The sequence below is a fragment of the Scyliorhinus torazame genome, chromosome 11, assembly GCF_047496885.1.
Source record: "Scyliorhinus torazame isolate Kashiwa2021f chromosome 11, sScyTor2.1, whole genome shotgun sequence".
NCBI classification, from domain to species: domain Eukaryota; kingdom Metazoa; phylum Chordata; class Chondrichthyes; order Carcharhiniformes; family Scyliorhinidae; genus Scyliorhinus; species Scyliorhinus torazame.
In genome coordinates, this window is record NC_092717.1 from 66,732,656 (window position 1) to 66,756,646 (window position 23,991).

Below are 23,991 nucleotides of genomic sequence, written 5' to 3' on the forward strand. Positions count from 1 at the left end.
AGTACTGTACATAGCCCTGTCAAGGTCAACTGGGCCAAGGTGGAGATGGTTGGCAGCTTCAAATTCCAAGGGGTACACATCTCCAAAGATCTGTCCTGGTCCACCCACATCGACGCTACCACCAAGAAAGCACAACAGCGCCTATATTTCCTCAGGAAACTAAGGAAATTCGGCATGTCCACATTAACTCTTACCAACTTTTACAGATGCACCATAGGAAGCATCCTATCTGGCTGCATCATAGCCTGGTATGGCAACTGCTCGGCCCAAGACGGCAAGAAATTTCAGAGAGTCGTGAACACCGCCCAGTCCATCAGACGAACCTGCCTCCCATCATTGACTCCATCTACACCTCCTGCTGCCTGGAGAAAGTGGGCAGCATAATTAAAAACCCCTCCCACCCGGCTTACTCACTCTTCCAACTTCTTCCTTCGGGCAGGAGATATAAAAGTCTGAGAACACGCACGAAAAGACTCAAAACAGCTTCTTCCCCGCTGTTAACATATTCCTAAATGACCCGACCCTCTTATGGACTACACCCCTGTATGCTTCACCCAATGCCGGTGTTTATGTAGTTACATTGTGCACCTTGAGTTGCCCTATTATGTATTTTGTTTCTTTTATTTTATTTTCATGTTCTTAATGATTTGTTGAGCTACTCGCAGAAAAATACTTTTCACTGTGCCTCGGTACACGTGACAATAAACAAAATCCAATCCAATCCAAGATTTTACAGCAGAGCACTTAGGAAATTTTGGCAGGATCGGACAGAGTCAGCATGGATTTATGAAGGGGAAATCATGCTTGATAAATCTACTGGAATTCTTCGATGATGAACGTTGTAGAATTGATGAAGGGGAGTCATTGGATGTGGTGTATTTGGACTTTCAGAAGGCTTTTGACAAAGTCAAAAAATATTAGCGTATAAAATTATAGTGCATGGGATTGAGGTGGTGTATTGAGATGGACAGAAAACTGTTTGGCAGATAGGAAATAAAGTAGGAATTAACTGGTCTTTTTCAAATTGGCAGGTAGTGATTAGTGGGGTACGTAGGGATCGACGCTAGGGCCCCAGTTAATCACAATTTATATTGATGATTTAGATGAGGGATCAGAATGGCATATCTCCAAATTTGTAGATGACACCAAGTTGGATGGGAGGGTCAGTTGTGAGGAGGATGCAGAGATCCTTCAGTGTGATTGGGACAAGTTGAGTGAGTGGGCAAATGAATACGGATGCAGTATAATTTGGATAAATGCAGGGTTATCCACTTTGGTAGCAAAAACAAGGCGGCAGACTATTATGGAGTAGTAGTAGTGCCTCTCGGGAACTTACCCCCACAGGAACCCTAGGAGTAGCCGGGAATCGCGGGAGCAGTGTTCGGAGGGAGGAGCCTAGCGACCGGTAAGAGTATAAATTGAGCGTGGGGTGGATTTCGGGCCTAGGGTCTCTCGGGAACTTACCTCCACAGGAACCCTAGGAGCAGCCGGGAATCGCAGGAGCAGTGTCCGGGAATGGCGGGAGCAGTGTCCAGTAGGTGTTTAAACTGAGTGCTGGGTGACGTCACACTTTCAAAATGAGAGTGGCTCCTGATTGGCTCACAGTAAATCAGGTGACTCGTGTCCTTAACCCTTTCATTCCTGTGCTCACCGCAGTAGATTCTCAGCTACATTTTATAAGGTAAAAGTTTTCTCTTTTTTTTCTTCTCACAGTTACTTGAGGGTAGCAAGCTCGAATATTGTTAAGGGGTGGAGTGGAGATGAGCGGTTGGACCGACAGCATCTTGGGAAGGTAAGCAGGTAAACGGTGAATCTGAGGTTTAGACTGGGGAGAAACTGAAGAGGGACGTCACAGGAGGGCTGTGATTGGATTGGCCAAGAGAGGACCTGCTGGTAAGTAGTGGTGACTGGTAAGTAGTTTTCCTTTTCATGGTCTATTTTTTATTTGCTTTTCATTTGTTTTTTGGAATTGTAGTTGTATAAGTTAACCTAAGGTCCATGTCCACTGACCCTGGCTCCTTCATGTGCAAGAGGTGTGTCCAGCTGCAGCTCCTGTTAGAATGCTTTAGGCTCTGGAGCTGTGGATGGACTCACTTTGGAGCATCCTCGATGCTGAGGATGTCATGGATAGCATGTTTAGCGAGTTGGTCACACCGCGGGTGAAAATTACTGAGGAAGATAGAAAATGGGTGACCAAAAGACAGAGCAAGAGTAGGAAGGCAGTGCAGGTGACCCCTGCATTCATCTCCCTGCAAAACAGGTATACCACAATACTGTTGAGGGAGCTGACTCACCTGGGGAAAGCAGCAGCAGCCAGGTTCATGGAACCGTGGCTGGCTCTGCTGCGCAGGAGGGCAGGAAGAAGAATGGCAGGAACATAGTGATAGGGGACTCAATCGTAAGGGGAATAGACAGGCGGGTCTGCGGACGCAATTGAGACTCCAGGATGGTATGCTGGCTCCCTAGTGCAAGGGTCAAGGATGTCTAGGAGCGGCTGCAGGATATTCTGGGGGGGGGGGGGGGGGGTGAACAGCCAGCTGTCGTGGTGCACATAGGCACCAACGATATAAGTAGAAAACGGGATGAGGTCCGACAAGCTGAATTCAGGGAGTTAGGAGTTAAACTAAAAAGTAGGACCTCAAAGGTAGTAATCTCAGGATTGCTACCAGTGCACGAGCTAGTCAGAGTAAGAATGTCAGGATTGATAGGATGAATGCGTGGCTTGAGAGATGGTGCAAGAGAGGGATTCAAATTTGTGGGGTATTGGAACCGGTTCTGGGGGAGGTGGGACCAGTACAAACCGGACGGTATGCACCTGGGCAGGACGAGAACCGATGTCCTATGGGGGGTGCTTGCTAATGCTGTTGGGAAGGCTTTAAACTAATGTGGCAGGGGGGTGGGAACTGATGCGGGAGGTCGGAGGGAAATAAAACGGGGCCAGAAACAAAAAGCAGTAAGGGGGAAAATGTAAGGCAGAGGAGCAACAGTCATAAATCAAAAAGGGCCACAGTACAGGGTACAGTGACTGAGGAAAGCGTGAAAAGGGAGGTGGTCAATGCAGGATTGAGGGTGTTGTACCTAAATGCGCGCAGTATATGGAACAAGGTAAATGAGCTTGTTGCACACATGGAAATTGGCCGGTACGGTGTTGTGGGCATCACAGAGACGTGGCTGCAAGAGGATCAGGGCTGGGATCTAAATATCCAAGGATATAAGTCCTATCGAACGGACAGGCAGTTGGGCAAAGGATTGCATTTTTAGTAAGGAATGAAGTTAAATCGATAGCCAGGAGCGATATAGGATCAGAAGGCATAGAATCTCTGTGGGTAGAGTTGAGGAATCGCCCCGAGCAGTAGTCAGGAGGTGGGGCAGTAAATAAATCACGAGATAGAAAAGGCATGTAAAAAAGGCAATATTACAATAATCATGGGGGATTTCAATATGCAGGTGGACTGGGAAAATCAGTGGTAGTGGATCGCAAGAAAAGGAATTTGTGGAATGTCTAAGGTGAAGGAGCCCTTAGGGAGCAGTGACCACAATATGATAGAATTTACACTGCAGTTTGAGAGGGAGAAGCTGCAATCAGATGTAATGGTATTGCAATTAAATAAGAGTAACTACAAGGACATGAGGGAGGAGCTGGCCAGAGTTGATTGGAAAAGGAGCCTAGCAGGGAAGACAGTGGAACAGAAATGGCTGGAATTTTTGGGGGTTATTCGGGAGGCACAACAGAAATTCATCCCAAGGAGGAGGAAACATGCTAAGGGGAGGACAAGGCATCCATGGCTGATGGCGGATATCAAGGAGAGCATAAAAGCTAAAGAAAAAGCATACAAAGTGGCGAGGATTAGTGGGAGGTCAGAGGATTGGGAAGCCTTTAAAAGTGAGCAGAGGACTATCAAAAAAGCAATAAGGGGGGAGAAGGCTAGTTAGTAGTATAAAGGAAGATAGGAAGAGTTTTTTTTCAGCATATAAAAGGTAAAAGAGAGGCAAAAATAGATATTGGACCACTGGAAAATGTGGCTGTAGAAGTAATAATAGGAAACAAAGAAATGGCAGATAAACTGAATAGTTACTTTACATCAGTCTTCAGAGTGGAAGACACCAGTGGGATGCCAGGGGACAGAGGTGAATGCAGTGACCATTACTAAGGAGAAGGTTCTGGGCTAAGTGAATTGTCTGAAGGTGGATACGTCACCTGGACAGGATGGACTACACCCCAGGGTCCTAAAAGAGAGAGCTGAGGAAATTGTGGAGGCATTGGTGATGATCTTTCAGGAATCACTGGAGGCAGGAAGGGTCCCAGAGGACTGGAAAGTGGCTCATGTACCACCACTGTTTAAGAAGGAAGGGAGGCAGAAGACGGGAAATTATAGAACATAGAACAATACAGCGCAGTACAGGCCCTTCGGCCCACGATGTTGCACCGAAACAAAAGCCATCTAACCTACACTATGCCATTATCATCCATATGTTTATCCAATAAACTTTTAAATGCCCTCAATGTTGGCGAGTTCACTACTGTAGCAGGTAGGGCATTCCACGGCCTCACTACTCTTTGCGTAAAGAACCTACCTCTGACCTCTGTCCTATATCTATTACCCCTCAGTTTAAAGTTATGTTCCCTCGTGCCAGCCATTTCCATCCGCGGGAGAAGGCTCTCACTGTCCACCCTATCCAACCCCCTGATCATTTTGTATGCCTCTATTAAGTCTCCTCTTAACCTTCTTCTCTCCAACGAAAACAACCTCAAGTCCATCAGCCTTTCCTCATAAGATTTTCCCTCCATACCAGGCAACATCCTGGTAAATCTCCTCTGCACCCGTTCCAAAGCCTCCACATCCTTCCTGTAATGCGGTGACCAGAACTGTACGCAATACTCCAAATGCGGCCGTACCAGAGTTCTGTACAGCTGCAACATGACCTCCCGACTCCGGAACTCAATCCCTCTACCAATAAAGGCCAACACTCCATAGGCCTTTTTCACAACCCTATCAACCTGGGTGGAAACTTTCAGGGATCTATGTACATGGACACCTAGATCCCTCTGCTTATCCACACTTCCAAGAACTTTACCATTAGCCAAATATTCCGCATTCCTGTTATTCCTTCCAAAGTGAATCACCTCACACTTCTCTACATTAAACTCCATTTTCCACATCTCAGCCCAGCTCTGCAGCTTATCTATATCCCTCTGTAACCTGCTACATCCTTCCACACTATCGACAACACCACCGACTTTAGTATCGTCTGCAAATTTACTCACCCACCCTTCTGCGCCTTCCTCTAGGTCATTGATAAAAATGACAAACAGCAACGGCCCCAGAACAGATCCTTGTGGTACTCCACTTGTGACTGTACTCCATTCTGAACATTTCCCATCAACCACCACCCTCTGTCTTCTTTCAGCTCGCCAATTTCTGATCCACATCTCTAAATCACCCTCAATCCCCAGCCTCCGTATTTTCTGCAATAGCCTACCGTGGGGAACCTTATCAAACGCTTTGCTGAAATCCATATACACCACATCAACTGCTCTACCCTCATCTACCTGTTCAGTCACCTTCTCAAATAACTCAATAAGGTTTGTGAGGCATGACCTACCCTTCACAAAGCCATGCTGACTATCCCTGATCATATTATTCCTATCTAGATGATTATAAATCTTGTCTCTTATAATCCCCTCCAAGACTTTACCCACTACAGACGTGAGGCTCACCGGTCTATAGTTGCCGGGGTTGTCTCTGCTCCCCTTTTTGAACAAAGGGACCACATTTGGTGTCCTCCAGTCCTCTGGCACTATTCCTGTAGCCAATGATGACATAAAAATCAAAGCCAAAGGTCCAGCAATCTCTTCTCTGGCCTCACAGAGAATCCTAGGATAAATCCCATCAGGTCCCGGGGACTTATCTATTTTCAGCCTGTCCAGAATTGCCAACACCTCTTCCCTACGTACCTCAATGCCATCTATTCTATTAGCCTGGGTCTCAGCATTCTCCTCCACAACATTATCTTTTTCCTGAGTGAATACTGACGAAAAATATTCATTTAGTATCTCGCCTATCTCTTCAGACTCCACACACAATTTCCCATCCCTGTCCTTGACTGGTCCTACTCTTTCCCTAGTCATTCGCTTATTCCTGACATACTTATAGAAAGCTTTTGGGTTTTCCTTGATCCTTCCTGCCAAATACTTCTCATGTCCCCTCCTTGCTCGTCTTAGCTCTCTCTTTAGATCCTTCCTCGCCACCTTGTAACTCTCCATCGCCCCAACCGAAACTTCACACCTCATCTTCACATAGGCCTCCTTCTTCCTCTTAACAAGAGATTCCACTTCCTTGGTAAACCACGGTTCCCTCGCTCGACGCCTTCCTCCCTGCCTGACCGGTACATACTTATCAAGAACACGCAGTAGCTGATCCTTGAACAAGCCCCACTTGTCCAGTGTGCCCAACACTTGCAGCCTACTTCTCCACCTTATCCCCCCCAAGTCACGTCTAATGGCATCATAATTGCCCTTCCCCCAGCTATAACTCTTGCCCTGCGGTGTATACTTATCCCTTTCCATCATGAACGTAAACGTCACCGAATTGTGGTCACTGTCCCCAAAGTGCTCTCCTACCTCCAAATCCAACACCTGGCCTGGTTCATTACCCAAAACCAAATCCAACGTGGCCTCGCCTCTTGTTGGCCTGTCAACATATTGTTTCAGGAAACCCTCCTGCACACACTGTACAAAAAACGACCCATCTATTGTACTCGAACTATATCTTTTCCAGTCAATATTTGGAAAGTTAAAGTCTCCCATAATAACTACCCTGTTACTTTCGCTCATATCCAGAATCATCTTAGCCATCCTTTCCTCTACATCCCTAGAACTATTAGGAGGCCTATAAAAAACTCCCAACAGGGTGACCTCTCCTTTGCTGTTTCTAACTTCAGCCCATACTACCTCGGAAGAAGAGTCCCCATCTAGCATCCTCTCCGCCACCGTAATACTGCTCTTGACTAGCAGCGCCACACCTCCCCCTCTTTTGCCTCCTTCTCTGAGCTTACTAAAACACCTAAACCCCGGAACCTGCAACATCCATTCCTGTCCCTGCTCTATCCATGTCTCCGAAATGGCCACAACATCGAAGTCCCAGGTACCAACCCATGCTGCCAGTTCCCCTACCTTGTTTCGTATACTCCTGGCATTGAAGTAGACACACTTCAAACCACCTACCTGAACACTGGCCCCCTCCTGCGACGTCAAATCTGTGCTCCTGACCTCTCTACTCTCATTCTCCCTTACCCTAAAACTACAATCCAGGTTCCCATGCCCCTGCTGCATTAGTTTAAACCCCCCCAAAGAGCACTAACAAATCTCCCCCCCCAGGATATTTGTGCCCCTCAGGTTCAGATGTAAACCATCCTGTCTGTAGAGGTCCCACCTTCCCCAGAAAGAGCCCCAGTTATCCAGAAATCTGAATCCCTCCCGCCTGCACCATCCCTTTAGCCACGTGTTTAAATGCTCTCTCTCCCTATTCCTCATCTCACTATCACGTGGCACGGGCAACAACCCAGAGATAACAACTCTGTTTGTTCTAGTTCTGAGCTTCCATCCTAGCTCCCTGAAAGCCTGTCTGACATCCTTGTCCCCTTTCCTACCTATGTCGTTAGTGCCAATGTGGACCACGACTTGGGGCTGCTCCCCCTCCCCCCTAAGGACCCGGAAAACACGATCCGAGACATCACGAACCCTTGCACCTGGGAGGCAACATACCAAACGTGAGTCTCTCACGCTCCCACAAAATCTCCTATCTGTGCCCCTGACTATAGAGTCCCCAATTACTAATGCTCTGCTCCTCTCCCCCCTTCACTTCTGAGCAACAGGGACAGACTCCGTGCCAGAGGCCCGTACCCCATGGCTTACCCCTGGTAAGTCCCCCCCCCCACAAGTATCCAAAGCGGTATACTTGTTTCTCAGGGGAACGACCGCAGGGGATCCCTGCACTGACTGCTTTTTCCCAGTCCCCCTTACAGTTACCCACCTATCTCCAATCTTTGGTGTAACTAATTCCCTGAAGCTGCTATCTATGACCCCTTCTGCCTCCCGAATGATCCGAAGTTCTTCCAACTCCAGCTCCAGTTCCCTAACTCGGTCTTGGAGGAGCTGGAGATGGCAGCACTTCCTGCAGGTAAAATCAGCAGGGACACTAACTGCATCCCTCACCTCAAACATCCTGCAGGAGGAACATTGCACTCCCTTCCCTGCCATTCCTCTAACTTTCTACCAAGATCTGGCTAATAACTAAATTAAATTTTTTATAAAAAATAATAATAATATATTAAAATATGGTACTTACCTCAGACCAATGGGTTTTATTATTAGGTTAGAGGAGGAGGGCGGGTGGGAGACACTACACGTGTAGTGTCTCGGGTTTCCTCTCCACCAGAATTTATTGGTGAGGGTCTTCCCAGACGTCCGCGGGTCGACTTCCTGTTCCCGCCTAAAACACTAATTTAAAAAAAAGAAAAATTCTCAGCTCCTGCTGAAATTGACTAACCAGCCAGCTCCACTCCCGCCGAAATCGACTGGCCTGCCCCTGCAAAGACAAGTGCTTTTAAAGGACAGACTTACCTCCCAGCAGCCACTTCCGCACTGCTCCCGCTGAAACGGACTCACCAGCTGGTCTCACGCCGAAATCGACTGGCCTGGGTTATCGGCCGGTTAGTCTGACTTCGGTCATTGGTAAGATTTTAGAGTCTGTTATTAAAGATGATATCGCAAAGTACTTGGAAGTGCATGGTAAAATAGGACTGAGTCAGCACGGCTTTGTCAAAGGGAGGTTGTGTCTGACAAATCTGTTAGAGTTCTTTAAGGAGGTAACAAGGAGAACCAGTGGACTGTTAAATAAGTTAAAAGCCCATGATGTTTAAGGGTACGGTGCTGGCATGGATAGAGGATTGGCTGACTGGCAGAAGGCAGAGAATGGGAATGAAGGGATCTTTTCAGGATGGCAGCCGGTGACTAGTGGTGTGCCTCAGGGGTCTGTACTGGGACCTCAACTTTTCACAATATACATTAATGATCTGGAAGAAGGAACTGAAGGCACTGTTGCTAAGTTTGCAGATGATACAAAGATCTTTAGAAGGATAGGTAGTATTGAGGAAGCAAGTGGGCTGCAGAAAGATTTGGACAGCTAGGAGAGTGGGCAATAAAGTGGCAAATGAAATACAATGTGGAAAAGTGTGAGGTTATGCACTTTGGAAGGAGGAATTTAGGCATAGACTATTTTCTAAATGGGGAGATGCTTAGGAAATCAAAAGCACAAAGGGACTTGGGAGTCCTTGTTTCCGATTCTCTTAAGATTAATGTGGAGCTTCAGTCGGCAGTTAAGAAGGCAAATGCAATGTTAGCTTCATGTCAAGAGGGATAGAATACAAGAGCAGTGATGTACTTCTGAGGCTGTATAAGGCTCTGGTCAAACCTCATTTGAAGTATTGTGAGCAGTTTTGGGCCCCGTATCTGAGGAAGGAAGTGGTGGCCTTGGAAAGAGTCATGAGAAGGTTCACAAGAATGATCCCTGGAATGAAGAACTTGTAGTATGAGGAACGGTTGAGGACTCTGGGTCTGTCCTCGTTGGAGTTTAGAAGGATGAGGAGGGATCTTATTGAAACTTACAGGATACTGCGAGGCCTGGGTAGAGTGGGAGTTGAGAGGATGTTTCCACTTGTCGGAAAAACTAGAACCAGAGGATACCATCTCAGGCTAAAGGGATGATCCTTTAAAACAAATGAGGAGGAATTTCTTCAGCCAGAGGGTGATGAATCTGTGGAACTCTTTGCCGCAGAAGGCTGTGGAGGCCAAATCACTGAGTGTCTTTAAGACAGAGATAGATAGATTCTTGATTAATAAGGGGATCAGGAGTTACGTGGAGAAGGCAGGTGTTATGGGGAGAAGGCAGGAGAATGGGGATGAGAAAATATCCACCATGATTGAATGGTGGAGCAAACTCGATGGGACGAGTGGCCCAATTCTGCTCCTCTGTCTTATGGCCTTATGCCGACCAGAATTGAACACTAATCACAGCCCTTTTCTCTGCATCTGTTGACAAATGATCTCTGGATTCTATATATTGGTGAAATTACCTAAAATGTAGTCAATAAAGACAGTAGTTTAACCTGATTCTGAACCAGACTTCGAACGTAATCCATACGTTTTGGGCATCCTTTAGCTCTTCTCCTGTTAATCCTGAGTAGACTTCATTCTCAATTGGGAGGCAATCTTTTCTGATTTGCTTGTCCACTTCACACATGTCTGAATAAAGTAAACTTAGGCCTGTATGCTATTTAAACATTCAGGCTGCAATTATCCACTCCTTATCACGTTGGGTGTGTTCTGCAACAGGAGCAGAAAATATCGCAAGAGTTCCAAGGTCGCATTTATCTTGCCATGAATGCTGTCAACCCCACCAGTACCAGGCCACACTTGTCACTGTTTAATGTTGGGAATATTATTAGACTATATGTGCATCTTATTATCGCTCCATAGGTCACAATCGTATGCCACCCCGTCCCAACTCCTGTTTAAAAATCCATCAACGACGACATGGTCTCAGGCACAAATCACGACTGGCTTCAAATGGCATATACCTGGCAGGCACATCTCCGAAGGGAGCTTGGAGGAGAGTGTCACGCTCACGGGTGGCTCCCCATATCAGGGAGTTGACTCGGGGATACCGGGTTGCGAGGCTTCACTTGGGAATGCTGCGATTGACTTTGGGTACCAGGGTCTGACTTGGGGGAACATCAGGCTTGACATGGGACTACTAGGGTTGACTCAGGGATGCGGAGGTCTGATTCGGGATGGACCAGGCTTCACTCAGGGGTGCTGGGGTCTGACTCTGTGTTCTTGGATCTGATTTGATTGACACTGGTCTTTACTCGGGGATCCTGGGGTCAGGTCCTGGGAGACGAAGTTTGATTCAGAGATACCGGGTCTAACTCAGGAATACTGGGTTGACTCTAAGGGAGACTGGGCAACACGAAAGAAAGACCGATGTTGCACTCGAAGCATAGGGGGGTGAGACTCCGAGGGCGGACTTCCGGTGGCATCCATATGCTGATTGGTCATATACAAGCTCCTGCTGGAAGGCTTTGGTTTTGGCCCTTTCTCTCCGATTAATGGACTCTTTGGTTCGAAATTGTGGAAAATTCACAGCGCTGAAGACCGGGGTTCGATCCTAGGTCCGGGTCACTGTCAGTGTGGAGTTTGTACATTCTCCCCGTGTTTGCGTGGGTCTCACCCCCACAACCCAAAGATGTGCAGGGTAGGTGAACTGACCACGCTAAATTGCCCCTTAATTAGAAAAAAAAAATTGGATACTTTAAATTAGGTAAAAAGGAAATTGCGAGAAATAGGTGGTGGGGACTGAATTTTCCTACAAGGTGGATTGTCGGCAGGTTACTGCATCAGGCAGAAATCAAACAACGTGGCGGAGATAAGATGTGTAGGATCTGCGTGCCGCTGTTATAGAAGGCATGGCAGAGGGGAGCATCGTCATCCAACCCAGTGCCAATGGAGCAGTTAATGGGGTTGATTAAGGGGGAGCTTCGGCAGAATCAACTAGAGATGCAAGAGGACTGGTCGAAGGTGATTGAAGGAGCAGTTGCCCCTCTTCGCGGGGCCATGGAGTGGGTGGCCTGGAGTCGCAAGGTGCGAAAATCCAAGATGTGAAAAGGGTGGTCACAGGTGGTCACGAATAACAGTGAACAAATTGTGGAGTTGGACGCAGAGGTGGCAATGTTGGGAACGGTCTGCAAGGAGCTGAAAGTAAAGGGGGATGATCGGGAGAATCGGTCCAGGTTGCAGAATCTAAACATTGTGGGTCTGCTGGAGGGAGTGGAGGGAATGAGTGCCATGGCCTATCTCTCGAAGATGTTGATGAAGCTGGTGGATGAGGGGTCTGCGAGAAGGCCCTGGAGGTGGACCGGGCGCATCGATCATTACGGACTGATTGTCTACAATAAATTCCTTTGTATTGTAATACGGATGGCCAAGATGTATCCACCGAATGATTAGAAGTAAAGCATGTAAGACAATGTATCCACATCATCTAATCAGGAGAATGACTGTAACCTAATCAAATTGCCGGTTTCGATAATCTTGATAATGTCTTGTATTGTATTACTTTGAATCTCTTTGTATCAGTCGGTATTATCCAAACAGTATAAAGAAATGTGAACAGGCTTTGTGTGGGCAGAGCGACTCTCGGACTAAGCTGGAGTTACAGCAGCCGAGTGCTCGCTCTCCCGCATGCATATGGCATTAAAAGACATTTTGTTAAAGTTCCATACGATCTGAAGAACTCGACTCATTAACTCCGGCTACAGATTTTTCACCATACTCACCATGAGGCAGGGTCCACTGCACTCCAGGGTTTTCCTTTGTCCAGGGGCCACCCAAGATCGCTGTCAACCATGTGTACACCACAAAAGAACAAAGAACAAAGAAATGTACAGCACAGGAACAGGCCCTTCGGCCCTCCAAGCCCGTGCCGACCATACTGCCCGACTAAACTACAATCTTCTACACTTCCTGGGTCCGTATCCTTCTATTCCCATCCTATTCATATATTTGTCAAGATGCCCCTTAAATGTCCCTATCGTCCCTGCTTCCACTACCTCCTCCGGTAGTGAGTTCTAGGCACCCACTACCCTCTGTGTAAAAAACTTGCCTCGTACATCTACTCTAAACCTTGCCCCTCTCACCTTGAACCTATGCCCCCTAGTAATTGACCCCTCTACCCTGGGGAAAAGCCTCTGACTATCCACTCTGTCTATGCCCCTCATAATTTTGTATACCTCTATCAGGTCGCCCCTCAACCTCCTTCGTTCCAGTGAGAACAAACCGAGTTTATTCAATCGCTCCTCATAGCTTATGCCCTCCATACCAGGCAACATTCTGGTAAATCTCTTCTGCACCCTCTCTAAAGCCTCCACATCCTTCTGGTAGTGTGGCGACCAGAATTGAACATTATACTCCAAGTGTGGCCTAACTAAGGTTCTATACAGCTGCAACATGACTTGCCAATTCTTATACACAATGCCCCGGCCAATGAAGGCAAGCATGCCGTATGCCTTCTTGACTACCTTCTCCACCTGTGTTGCCCCTTTCAATGACCTGTGGACCTGTACTCTTAGATCTCTTTGACTTTCAATACTCTTGAGGGTTCTACCATTCACTGTATATTCCCGACCTGCATTAGCCCTTCCAAAATGCATTACCTCACATTTGTCCGGATTAAACTCCATCTGCCATCTCTCCGCCCAAGTCTCCAGACAATCTAAATCCTGCTGTATCCTCAGACAGTCCTCATCGCTATCCGCAATGCCACCAACCTTTGTGTCGTCTGCAAACTTACTAATCAGACCAGTTACATTTTCCTCCAAATCATTTATATATACTACAAAGAGCAAAGGTCCCAGCACTGATCCCTGTGGAACACCACTGGTCACAGCCCTCCAATTAGAAAAGCATCCCTCCATTGCTACCCTCTGCCTTCTATGGCCTAGCCAGTTCTGTATCCACCTTGCCAGTTCACCCCTGATCCCGTGTGACTTCACCTTTTGTACTAGTCTACCATGAGGGACCTTGTCAAAGGCCTTACTGAAGTCCATATAGACAACATCTACTGCCCTACCTGCATCAATCATCTTAGTGACCTCCTCGAAAAACTCTATCAAGTTAGTGAGACACGACCTCCCCTTCACAAAACCGTGCTGCCTCTCACTAATACGTCCATTTGCTTCCAAATGGGAGTAGATCCTGTCTCGAAGAATTCTCTCCAGTAATTTCCCTACCACTGAAGTAAGGCTCACCGGCCTGTAGTTCCCGGGATTATCCTTGCTACCCTTCTTAAACAGAGGAACAACATTGGCTATTCTCCAGTCCTCCGGGACATCCCCTGAAGACAGCGAGGATCCAAAGATTTCTGTCAAGGCCTCAGCAATTTCCTCTCCAGCCTCCTTCAGTATTCTGGGGTAGATCCCATCAGGCCCTGGGGACTTATCTACCTTAATATTTTTTAAGACACCCAACACCTCGTCTTTTTGGATCACAATGTGACCCAGGCTATCTACACCCCCTTCTCCAGACTCAACATCTACCAATTCCTTCTCTTTGGTGAATACTGATGCAAAGTATTCATTTAGTACCTCGCCCATTTCCTCTGGCTCCACACATAGATTCCCTTGCCTATCCTTCAGTGGGCCAACCCTTTCCCTGGCTACCCTCTTGCTTTTTATGTACGTGTAAAAAGCCTTGGGATTTTCCTTCACCCTATTTGCCAATGACTTTTCATGACCCCTTCTAGCCCTCCTGACTCCTTGCTTAAGTTCCTTCCTACTTTCCTTATATGCCACACAGGCTTCGTCTGTTCCCAGCCTTTTAGCCCTGACAAATGCCTCCTTTTTCTTTTTGACGAGGCCTACAATATCACTCGTCATCCAAGGGTCCCGAAAATTGCCGTATTTATCTTTCTTCCTCACAGGAACATGCCTGTCCTGTATTCCTTTCAACTGACACTTGAAAGCCTCCCACATGTCAGATGTTGATTTGCCCTCAAACATCCGCCCCCAATCTATGTTCTTCAGTTCCCGCCTAATATTGTTATAATTAGCCTTTCCCCAATTTAGCACATTCATCCTCGGACCACTCTTATCCTTGTCCACCAGTACTTTAAAACTTACTGAATTGTGGTCACTGTTACCGAAATGCTCCCCTACTGAAACATCTACCACCTGGCCGGGCTCATTCCCCAATACCAGGTCCAGTACCGCCCCTTCCCTAGTTGGACTGTTTACATATTGTTTTAAGAAGCCCTCCTGGATGCTCCTTACAAACTCCGCCCTGTCTAAGCCCCTGGCACTAAGTGAGTCCCAGTCAATATTGTGGAAGTTGAAGTCTCCCATCACCACAACCCTGTTGTTTTTACTCTTTTCCAAAATTTTTCTACCTATCTGCTCCTCTATCTCCCGCTGGCTGTTGGGAGGCCTGTAGTATACCCCCAACATTGTGACTGCACCCTTCTTATTCCTGATCTCTACCCATATAGCCTCACTGCCCTCAGAGGTGTCCTCTCGCAGTATAGCTGTGACATTCTCCCGAACAAGTAGCGCAACTCCGCCTCCCCTTTTACACCCCCCTCTATCCCGCCTGAAACATCTAAATCCTGGAACGTTTAGCTGCCAATCCTGCCCTTCCCTCAACCAGGTCTCTGTAATGGCAACAACATCATAGTTCCAAGTAGTAATCCAAGCTCTAAGTTCATCTGCCTTACCCGTAATGCTCCTTGCATTAAAACATATGCACTTCAGGCCACCAGACCCGCTGTGTTCAGCAACTTCTCCCCGTCTGCTCTGCCTCAGAGGCACACTGTCCCTATTCCCTAGTTCTCCCTCAATGCTCTCACCTTCTGACCTATTGCTCCCGTGCCCACCACGTGGGTGAGCCCCTGTACCCCAGGGTTTCCATTTGTTTGTGGACCTTCCCAAGTGGCTGCTTGCGATGCCTTTGTGTTCCTTGCTGCCATGTGTGATCTTTCGCAGCCAGCCTAGAGCCCTCCCCCTCCTTGTCCCTTTGTTCTCTGGCTGAGTCAGTTTCCCTCCCCTGCCCCTGCTCGTGTCCCTTCCCCCCATTTACCCCCTTGGTACGCCATTGTTTGCAGTGTTCTCCCGCGCAAGGCACCCTCTCCCCAGTGGGAGATGCGCTACGGCCCCCCCTCACTCGTACTTCTTAGCCCTAGTTTTCCAGCTAGTGTGGTAGACCCCCTCCGGGGGTCGGTATAAACCTTCCCTTCACTCATTGTGTGTCTTTTCCCCCCTCGTTTGCCTCACGCCCTTATGTGCCCTGTTACTCTCGCCCTATATGAGCCTTAGCTCCAATATTCAGAGCAAGGCGGTCAGTCCCACGTAAACAGTCTCTCAATGTCCCAATCTACCAGAGTGTTTCATTCATCGCTGGTTCTGCTGCTGTCTTCCCAGCCCTCGTTTGTGGACGAATTTGTCCGCATCCGCTGGTGCGGTGAAGTAATATTCTCTGCCCTGCAACATGATCCAGAGCTTGGCTGGGTACAGTATTCCAAATTTCAAACTGTTCTTATACAGGGCTGCCTTGGCTCTGTTGAATTCCACCCGGCGCTTGGCTATGTCTGCCCCAAAGCCCTCGTATATCATGTTCCTCCCAGTTGCAGGACCTTGTCTGTCTGGCCCAGCTCAGGATCTTTTCCAGATCCTGGTACCGATGCAGCTTTGTGATTATGGATCTTGATTGTTCCCCGGCCTTTGGCTTTGGCCAGTGTGACCTGTGTGCTCTGCCTATTTCTGGCAGCTTGGGGAAGCTGTCCCTCCCCACCAGGTTACCCAACATTTGGGCCACGTTTTCCATGGGGTTCCGGCCCTTGGTTTCCCCGGTAGGCCCACTATGCGTAGGTTCTGGCGCCGCGATCGGTTCTTCTGATCCTTGACTTTTCCCCTTAGTGTCCCTTGTGTCGCCACCAACCTCGCCATCTCCAATTCTAATGCGGCGATCTGGTCGCTTTGGTCAGTCCAGGTTTATCCAGCTCTCTATGGTTGCATCCTGGGCCTCCAGTTGCTCCCTCCGCCTTTTCTAGAGTCGCCTGCATGGTGATCAGCGCCTCTGCCACTGCCACCTTGACCATTGCCCCTCTCTGCTTTGATGGCCTCCTTGAGCTCCTGGAGTTCCTTTGGAAGAAACTCCCTCCATCCGTTTATCGGGGTGAGGGATCTCTATGTGCAGCCTGGCGTGTGCAGGGCCCAGTCGCCAGCGTGCTTGCCTTTTCAGGCTGCGTACAGCCGCTCCAGACTTTTTCTGCCTTTTCCGCCCTTTTGGACCCTGGAGCTGCTGCTGCTTGGCATATCTAGTCCTCGTGTTGTTGGACGAGGGTGAAGGATGTTTTTTCCCTGGTTTTAGTGGGCTATTTTGAGCTTAAAGTGCCTCATTCCAAGTTTTCAAGAGGAGAGACACTTTTTGTGCATCCGCTCAGCATATCCTTGTCTTCGGAAGCCATGATCATGTTGAATGGTGGAGAAAGTTGAAAGGGCCGATTAGCCTACTCCTTCTCCTATTTTCTATGTTCTAAGCAAATCGTGTTCCGTGGTCAACTGCGGTCAGAATTGCGTTTTGCACCTGTTTCCTGGCCCAGAGTGTGCTCATCTGATGTACGAAAAATTCCGGCCTATGTAGTTCAGAAGTTCAAGAGTTACTTCATCCCAGTTGATGCTTCCAATCTTCGCATCATCTGCAAATTTTGAAATCATGCCGTGCACTCCACAGTCTAGGCTAGTAATATATAACAGTAAGAGCAAGGGTGCCAACACTGACCAGTGTAGAATTTCACTACAAACCTTCCTCCAATATGAAAAACAACTATTTATCAATACTGTTTCCTGTTAATCGGCCAAGTTATCATCCAAGTGGCTACTTTCCCTTTCATTCCATGAGTTAGAATTTCTCACAAGTCTTGTGTGGCACTGTATCAAATGCCTTTTGAAAATGTATTTACACCACATAAACAACATTTCTCTTATCAACCTTCCCTGTTGCTGACTCAAGAAACTCCAGCAAGTTAGTTAAACATGATTTTCCCTTAATGGCTTCATACTAGAGGCAGCACGGTGGCGCAGTGGCTGCAGTCTCACGGCGCCGAGGTCCCATGTTCGATCCCGGCTCTGGGTCACTGTCCGTGTGGAGTTTGCACATTCTCCCCATGATTGCGTGGGTTTCACCCCCACAGCCCAAAGATGTGCAAGGTAGGTGGATTGGACACACTAAATTTCCCCTGAATTGGAAAAAATAAATTGGGTACTCTAAATTTATTGAAAAAAACAGACTTCATGCTAGCTTTCCTTAATTATCCTGCACCTGTGTAAGTAACTTTTCAGAGAATCATAGAATTTACAGTGCATTCGACCCATCGGGTCTACACCAGCCCCTGGAAGAGCACCCTACCCAAGCCCGCAACTCTACCCTATCCCATAACCCAGCAACCCATGTTTGGACACTATGGGGCAATTTAGCATGACCAATCCACCTAACCCACACATCTTTGGAACTGTGGGGGGAAACCAGAGCACCCAGAGAAAACCCACACAGACAGTGACCCGAGGCCGGAAGTGAACCTGGGACCCTGGAGCGGTGCAGCAACAGTGCTAACCACTGTGCTACTATACAGGCCCCTATTGATTTTGTCCTGAACTGTAGTCTCCAGATATTTTCCTACTACTGCAGGAAAACTGACTGATCTGTAGTTGCCAGCATTATCCCTGCACCCCTTTTTGAACATAGGTATAACAGTCACAATGATCTAATTTTCCAGCACCTTCAAGGAAGACTGCAAGATTATGACACATGCCTCTCCAACTTTCGCTCTCACTTCCCTCAGTATCCTTGCATTCACCTCACCTGGTGCTGGAGCCTTAGCAATTTTATGAAAAATAGCCTTTCTAACGTCTATCTGGGGCTGGTTTAGCACACTGGGCTAAATCGCTGGCTTTTAAAGATGACCAAGGCAGGCCAGCAACACGGTTCAATTCCTGTATCAGCCTTCCAGAACAGGCGCCGGGATGTGGCGACTAGGAGCTTTTCACAGTAACTTCATTGAAGCCTACTTGTGACAATAAGCGATTTTCATTTTCATTCATTTCTTCTTCTTTCTCAATTGTAAATTCCTCAAGTTTGCCTGTTACTCCCTCAATCTGGATGGCATTCTCTTCTGTTGTAAAAACAACAGAAGCGGTACAGTAGTACAGTGGTTAGCATGTTGCTTCACAGCGCCAGGGTCCCAGGTTCAATTCCCGGCTTGGGTCACTGTCTGTGCGGAGTCTGCATGTTCTCCCTGTGTCTGCGTGGGTTTCATCCGGGTGCTCCGATTTCCTCCCACAAGCCCCGAGAGAGTTAGGTGAATTGGGCATTCTGAATTCTCCCTCTGTGTACCCGAACTGGCGCCAGAATGTGGCGACTGGGGGCTTTTCAAAGTAACTTCATTGTAGTGTTAATATAAGCCTACTTGTGACAATCAAGATTATTATGAACATGCAAAGTACCCATTTGATATCTCCACTATTTCTCCTGCCTCCACTTGCAAGTTTCCTTTACAATCTCTAATCAACTCTATTCTTTCTTTTACCACCCTTTTATTATTTACATACTTATAAAAAAACCTTGGTATTCCCTTTTATATCAGCTGACAGTCTCTTTTTGTGTTTAGTCATTGCTCTTCTGATTTGTTTTTTCATTTTTCCTCTGGTCCATCTAAATTCAGTCTGATTCTATGTTGTATTTTCTACCCGATATTAAGATATTTTAGAAAACATTGCAGCTCAGCATAATTCTTGACTCCTCTGTCATAACTCATCCATTATTGCAACAAAAAGAACTCAATATTTCAGGCTCAATTGTTAAGTAATGGGTTAAGAGACATTGCAATTAGTCTCATTTCTGTTAAGTATCCATTAATTGACACTGATATGTAAAGGGGCTTCAGGTGGCCTCTGGCAGGTGGTGTGTTGTTAAGAGTTTTGTGCAGAGGTTGTGTAAGTGAAATAAATGGTGTTTGGTGAAAAGGAACAAGAACTTTAGACTCTTCATTTCACAGCAACTAAAACGTCTAACAATGGTAGCAGAGGATGGTTGTTGTGCAAATGTGAAGGTTTGAAAGATACAACTTTTCCTGATCAAACCAAGGAGTGAGTGTGAAGGAAAAAAAAAAGAGATACATGGCTGAACCCAGGATAAAGATGGCTGGATATGACTATCCTCCCTTATTTTCTGAAAGGGAATCGTACGACCAATGGAGAAGTGCAGTAGTTATGTGGACTAAAGTAACTGCTTTGGGAAAGAGAAAACAAGGTATGGCATTGGCCCTTTCTCTACCATATGGCAGTAAAATCCGAAACAAAGTGCTTTCTGAGCTGGAATTGGAAGAGTTAGACTCAGAAGGAGGTCTGGAGACTTTATTACATTATATGGATAAGATTTATGAGAAAGATGACTTGTTAAGTGCGTATGAAGCATGGTCGGATTTTGATAAGTTCCGGAAAATGGAGGATATCTCCATGGAAGACTATATAATAGAATTTGGCAGACTATATAAAAGGCTGCGGAAACACAATCTGGAATTTCCACAGTCTGTGTTGGCCTTTAAGTTACTTGACTGTGCTAGAGTGAGCAACATGGATAGGCTCCTGGTTTTGACAGGAGTTAAGTTTACTGATAAGGATACCTTATTCGAACAGACGACAAAAGCTTTACAAAAGTTTCTGGGGAAACATTCGATTCCGATGGCTCTGATGACCCAAATAGGTCAGCCTGCAATAAGGCAGAATATGGAAGATACACTAGTAACAGGATGGCAAAATCGTATGGCTACGAACAGGGCTCAAGACTATAGACGGAGACCGAGACAAGGAAATTATGAAGACAGAAACTCAGTTAGAACCTACAATAGGAAGATGAACCCCAGAAATGCACGGGGAGTGATAAATCAATGTTTTCGATGTGACTCTCAATACCATTATGCTTTCAACTGTCCAACTCGTTATGATAAGAGTGTTTGAAGCGACACATGACATGGAAGAGTCAGAAGAGGAAAAAGATAGTGACCAGAAAGAAGGCATGTCCTATTGACAAGCAGTTTTTAGCCAGTAATGAGGGTGTTGGTTGCAGAATTCTTCAATTGTGCTGTATTGGACAGTGGCTGCACATCTACTGTGTGTGGAATTGACTGGTTAAAATGTTACCTGGACTCTTTCAATGCTGAAAATCGTAACAAGGTTAAGGAATTTGAAAGTTCCACAAGTTTCAGGTTTGGTGATGATAATATTCTGAAGTCGCTGAAAAGAGTGGTGATCCCTTGCAATATTGCCGGAGTGAATCATTTCATTAGCACGGATGTTGTATCAAGTGAGATACCTTTGCTTTTGAGCAGACCATCGATGAAGAAAGCACACATGAAACTGGATATGGAACAGGATAAGGCAACAGTTTTTGGAAAGACGGTGGACTTACAATTTACACAGTCGGAACACTATTGTATTCCATTACTGACAAATAATTTTTCAAGTAGAGTGGTTAAGGATGTGTTAATGGCAGTTGAAAATGGGACTTTAGCTGATAAAAAGCTTGTGGTATTAAAACTGCATAGGCAATTTGCACATCTGTCTCCTCGGAGGCTAAAAAATGTATTAAAGGATGCAGGGGTAAGGGATGACAACTATACTAAACTGATAGAACAGGTTAGTGACCACTGTGAAGTTTGTAGGAAGTACAGAAGGACACCAGCACGACCGATAGTAACCCTACCTTTGGCCAGGGATTTTAAAAACATTGTGGCCATGGACCTTAAGATCTGGGATGAAGCAAATAATATATTTATTTTGCATTTTGTAGATTTAGCAGCCAGATTTAGTCAATCAACGACTGTACGAAGTAAAGAAAAGAGTAATTCTGGATCAAATCGTGGAAAAATGGATAGGGACAGGAATGGGTCCACCGGCAAAAGTCCTTACGGACAATGGGGGAGAATTTGCTAATGATGAGGTTAGGGATATGTGTGAAAATATGAATATCAAATTTATGAATACGGCTGCAGAAAGCCCATTTAGTAATGGTGTCTGTGAAAGAAATCATGCTGTCATCGATGACATGCTTCGGAAAATTTTGGCAGATCGACCAAATTGCAGGCTAAATTCAGCTTTAGCATGGGTAGTACATGCAAATAATTCATTGCAGATGGTTGGGGGCTATAGTCCTTATCAATTAGTGTTTGGTAGAAATCCTAAAATTCCGTCCATTTTGGATGACCAGCCTCCAGCTTGGGAGGGGGCTACAATTAGCTCTGGTTTTGCTGAACATTTAAATGCATTACATAGCAGTAGAAAAGCTTTTTTGGAAGCAGAATTCTCTGAAAGAATTCACAGAGCTTTAAGACATAACATACGGCCATCAGATGCCATTTTTCAGCAAGGAGGCATGGTATACTATAAGAGAGACAATTCTAATGAATGGAAAGGCCCAGGGAAGATCATAGGCGTAGATGGCAAAACAATTATTTTGCAACATGGTAATCAAACTGTTCGGGTCCATTCATCAAGGATAATGGGTACAGGTTACAAATTTTCAAATTTAGACAGAGCAGACAGACATGACGAGGAACCAGAGTCATCTGGTACGCATGTGTTACAGAACTATGAGGACCAATTAACTGATATAGACAGGGTTTCTGTGGAGGAACACAACACTTCTGGTGAATTAAAACAGGCCATTTTTCTGAAAGGGCAACTGCAAAAAGTTGGTACAAAAGTGACATACTTGCCTGAAGGGTCTAGTCAATGGAAGGATGCAACTGTTATTAGTGGAGCAGGGAAGGCCACTGGAAAGTATAAACATTGGTTGAATGTACAGCATTCAGGAGAAGGAGTCAAGAAAATGGATTGGGAAAACGAAGTTCAAAAATGGAGGGCACAGAAACGCAGTGCCAGTTCAGATAGTACATGTACAGTAGCAGTACAGAACGAGATACCAGGTGGGAGAGGGGACGTATTTCGTCAAGATCTCGGAACATGAGTAAGACTACGAATACTAATAGGAGTAGAAGCCCACATGCACGTGAGATTTTGGTGGCTTCAAATAAATTAGATGAAAAAGTTATTAAAGAAGCTAAACAGCAAGAATTGCATAGTTGGAGTGAATTTGGGGTATACACGGAAGTACCGGATAGGGGACAAAGAGCGCTATCCCACAGATGGATTTGCACGGAAAAGGTTCTTCCGGATGGAACTTATAAGGCAAAGGCCAGGCTCGTGGCAAGGGGATTTGAAGAAAACTTAGAAGATCAGGATTTAAGGGTAGATTCACCTACAGCAGGAAAGGTTATTTTAAAGATCTTCTTGGCTCTATTAGCCACAAAGGCATGGGAATGCAAATCTATAGATATAAAAGCTGCCTTTTTGCAGGGGCATCAGCTCCAGAGAGACATTTTTCTCCGTCCTCCTAAAGAAGCAGCTAACACAGAAGGGGTACTCTGGAAGTTGAACAAATGTGTATATGGATTAAATAATGCATCTAGTGTCTGGTATTTTTCGGGAAGGTCAGTTTTGGTAAAGTTAGGCTGTTGCCAGTTGAGAGCAGATCCTGCAATGTTTTTCTGGCACTATAAAGGAAATCTTTCTGGCATTTTTATGATGCATGTTAATGATTTTTTGTGGGGTGGGACTAGTGATTTTGAAGCTATTGTAATCTCTGGTTTGAGGAAAGGTGCATTTAAATATATTGGACTGGAAATTGGACAGACTAAATTAGGGGCAACTTTACGTCAGCAATCTTATTTGGAAAGCATCACCCCAATAGCAATTAGTCATGGCCGAGTTTCAGAAAAAGACGCAATGGTTTCAAAAATAGAAAAAGAGCAACTACGAAGGGCAACTGAACTGGTTAGGTAGACAGACTAGACCGGACGTGAGTTTTGATGTCTTAGAGTCGAGTACAAAAATGAATGATCCCAAAGTGGAAGACATAATAAGAGCAAATAAAGCATTGGCCAAACTAAAAATGCAGGAGTGTGTTTTGAAGTTCCCGGTTTTAGGTGACCTTAAGCACTTGAAACTCATAGTTTATAGTGATGCGTCCTACGCAAATTTATGTGATGGGGTTTCAAGCGCAGGAGGTTTTATAATTTTCCTTTTGGGGAACAATGGTAAATGTTGCCCACTTGTGTGGGAAACAAAGAAAATAAGGAGTGGTAAAAAGCACTTTGGCTGCTGAGACGTTGAGCCTTGTAGAGGCGGAGGATATGGCTTTTTATATAAGTATGATATTGACAGAAATTGTGTGATTAGGGGATTTGGGTAATATACCTATTGACTGTCACATTGACAATAAATCCCTGTGGTAAAATGTGCACTCTACAAAAATTGTCAATGCAAAGA

General features: G+C 46.0%; 1 protein-coding gene across 1 annotated transcript in view; it reads right to left on the reverse strand.

Annotated features, from left to right (window-relative positions):
* The window catches only part of LOC140385928 (regulator of G-protein signaling 22-like), a 927,092-nt gene that overhangs the window by 507,458 nt on the left and 395,643 nt on the right, over positions 1-23,991 (reverse strand). The window lies entirely within an intron of this gene.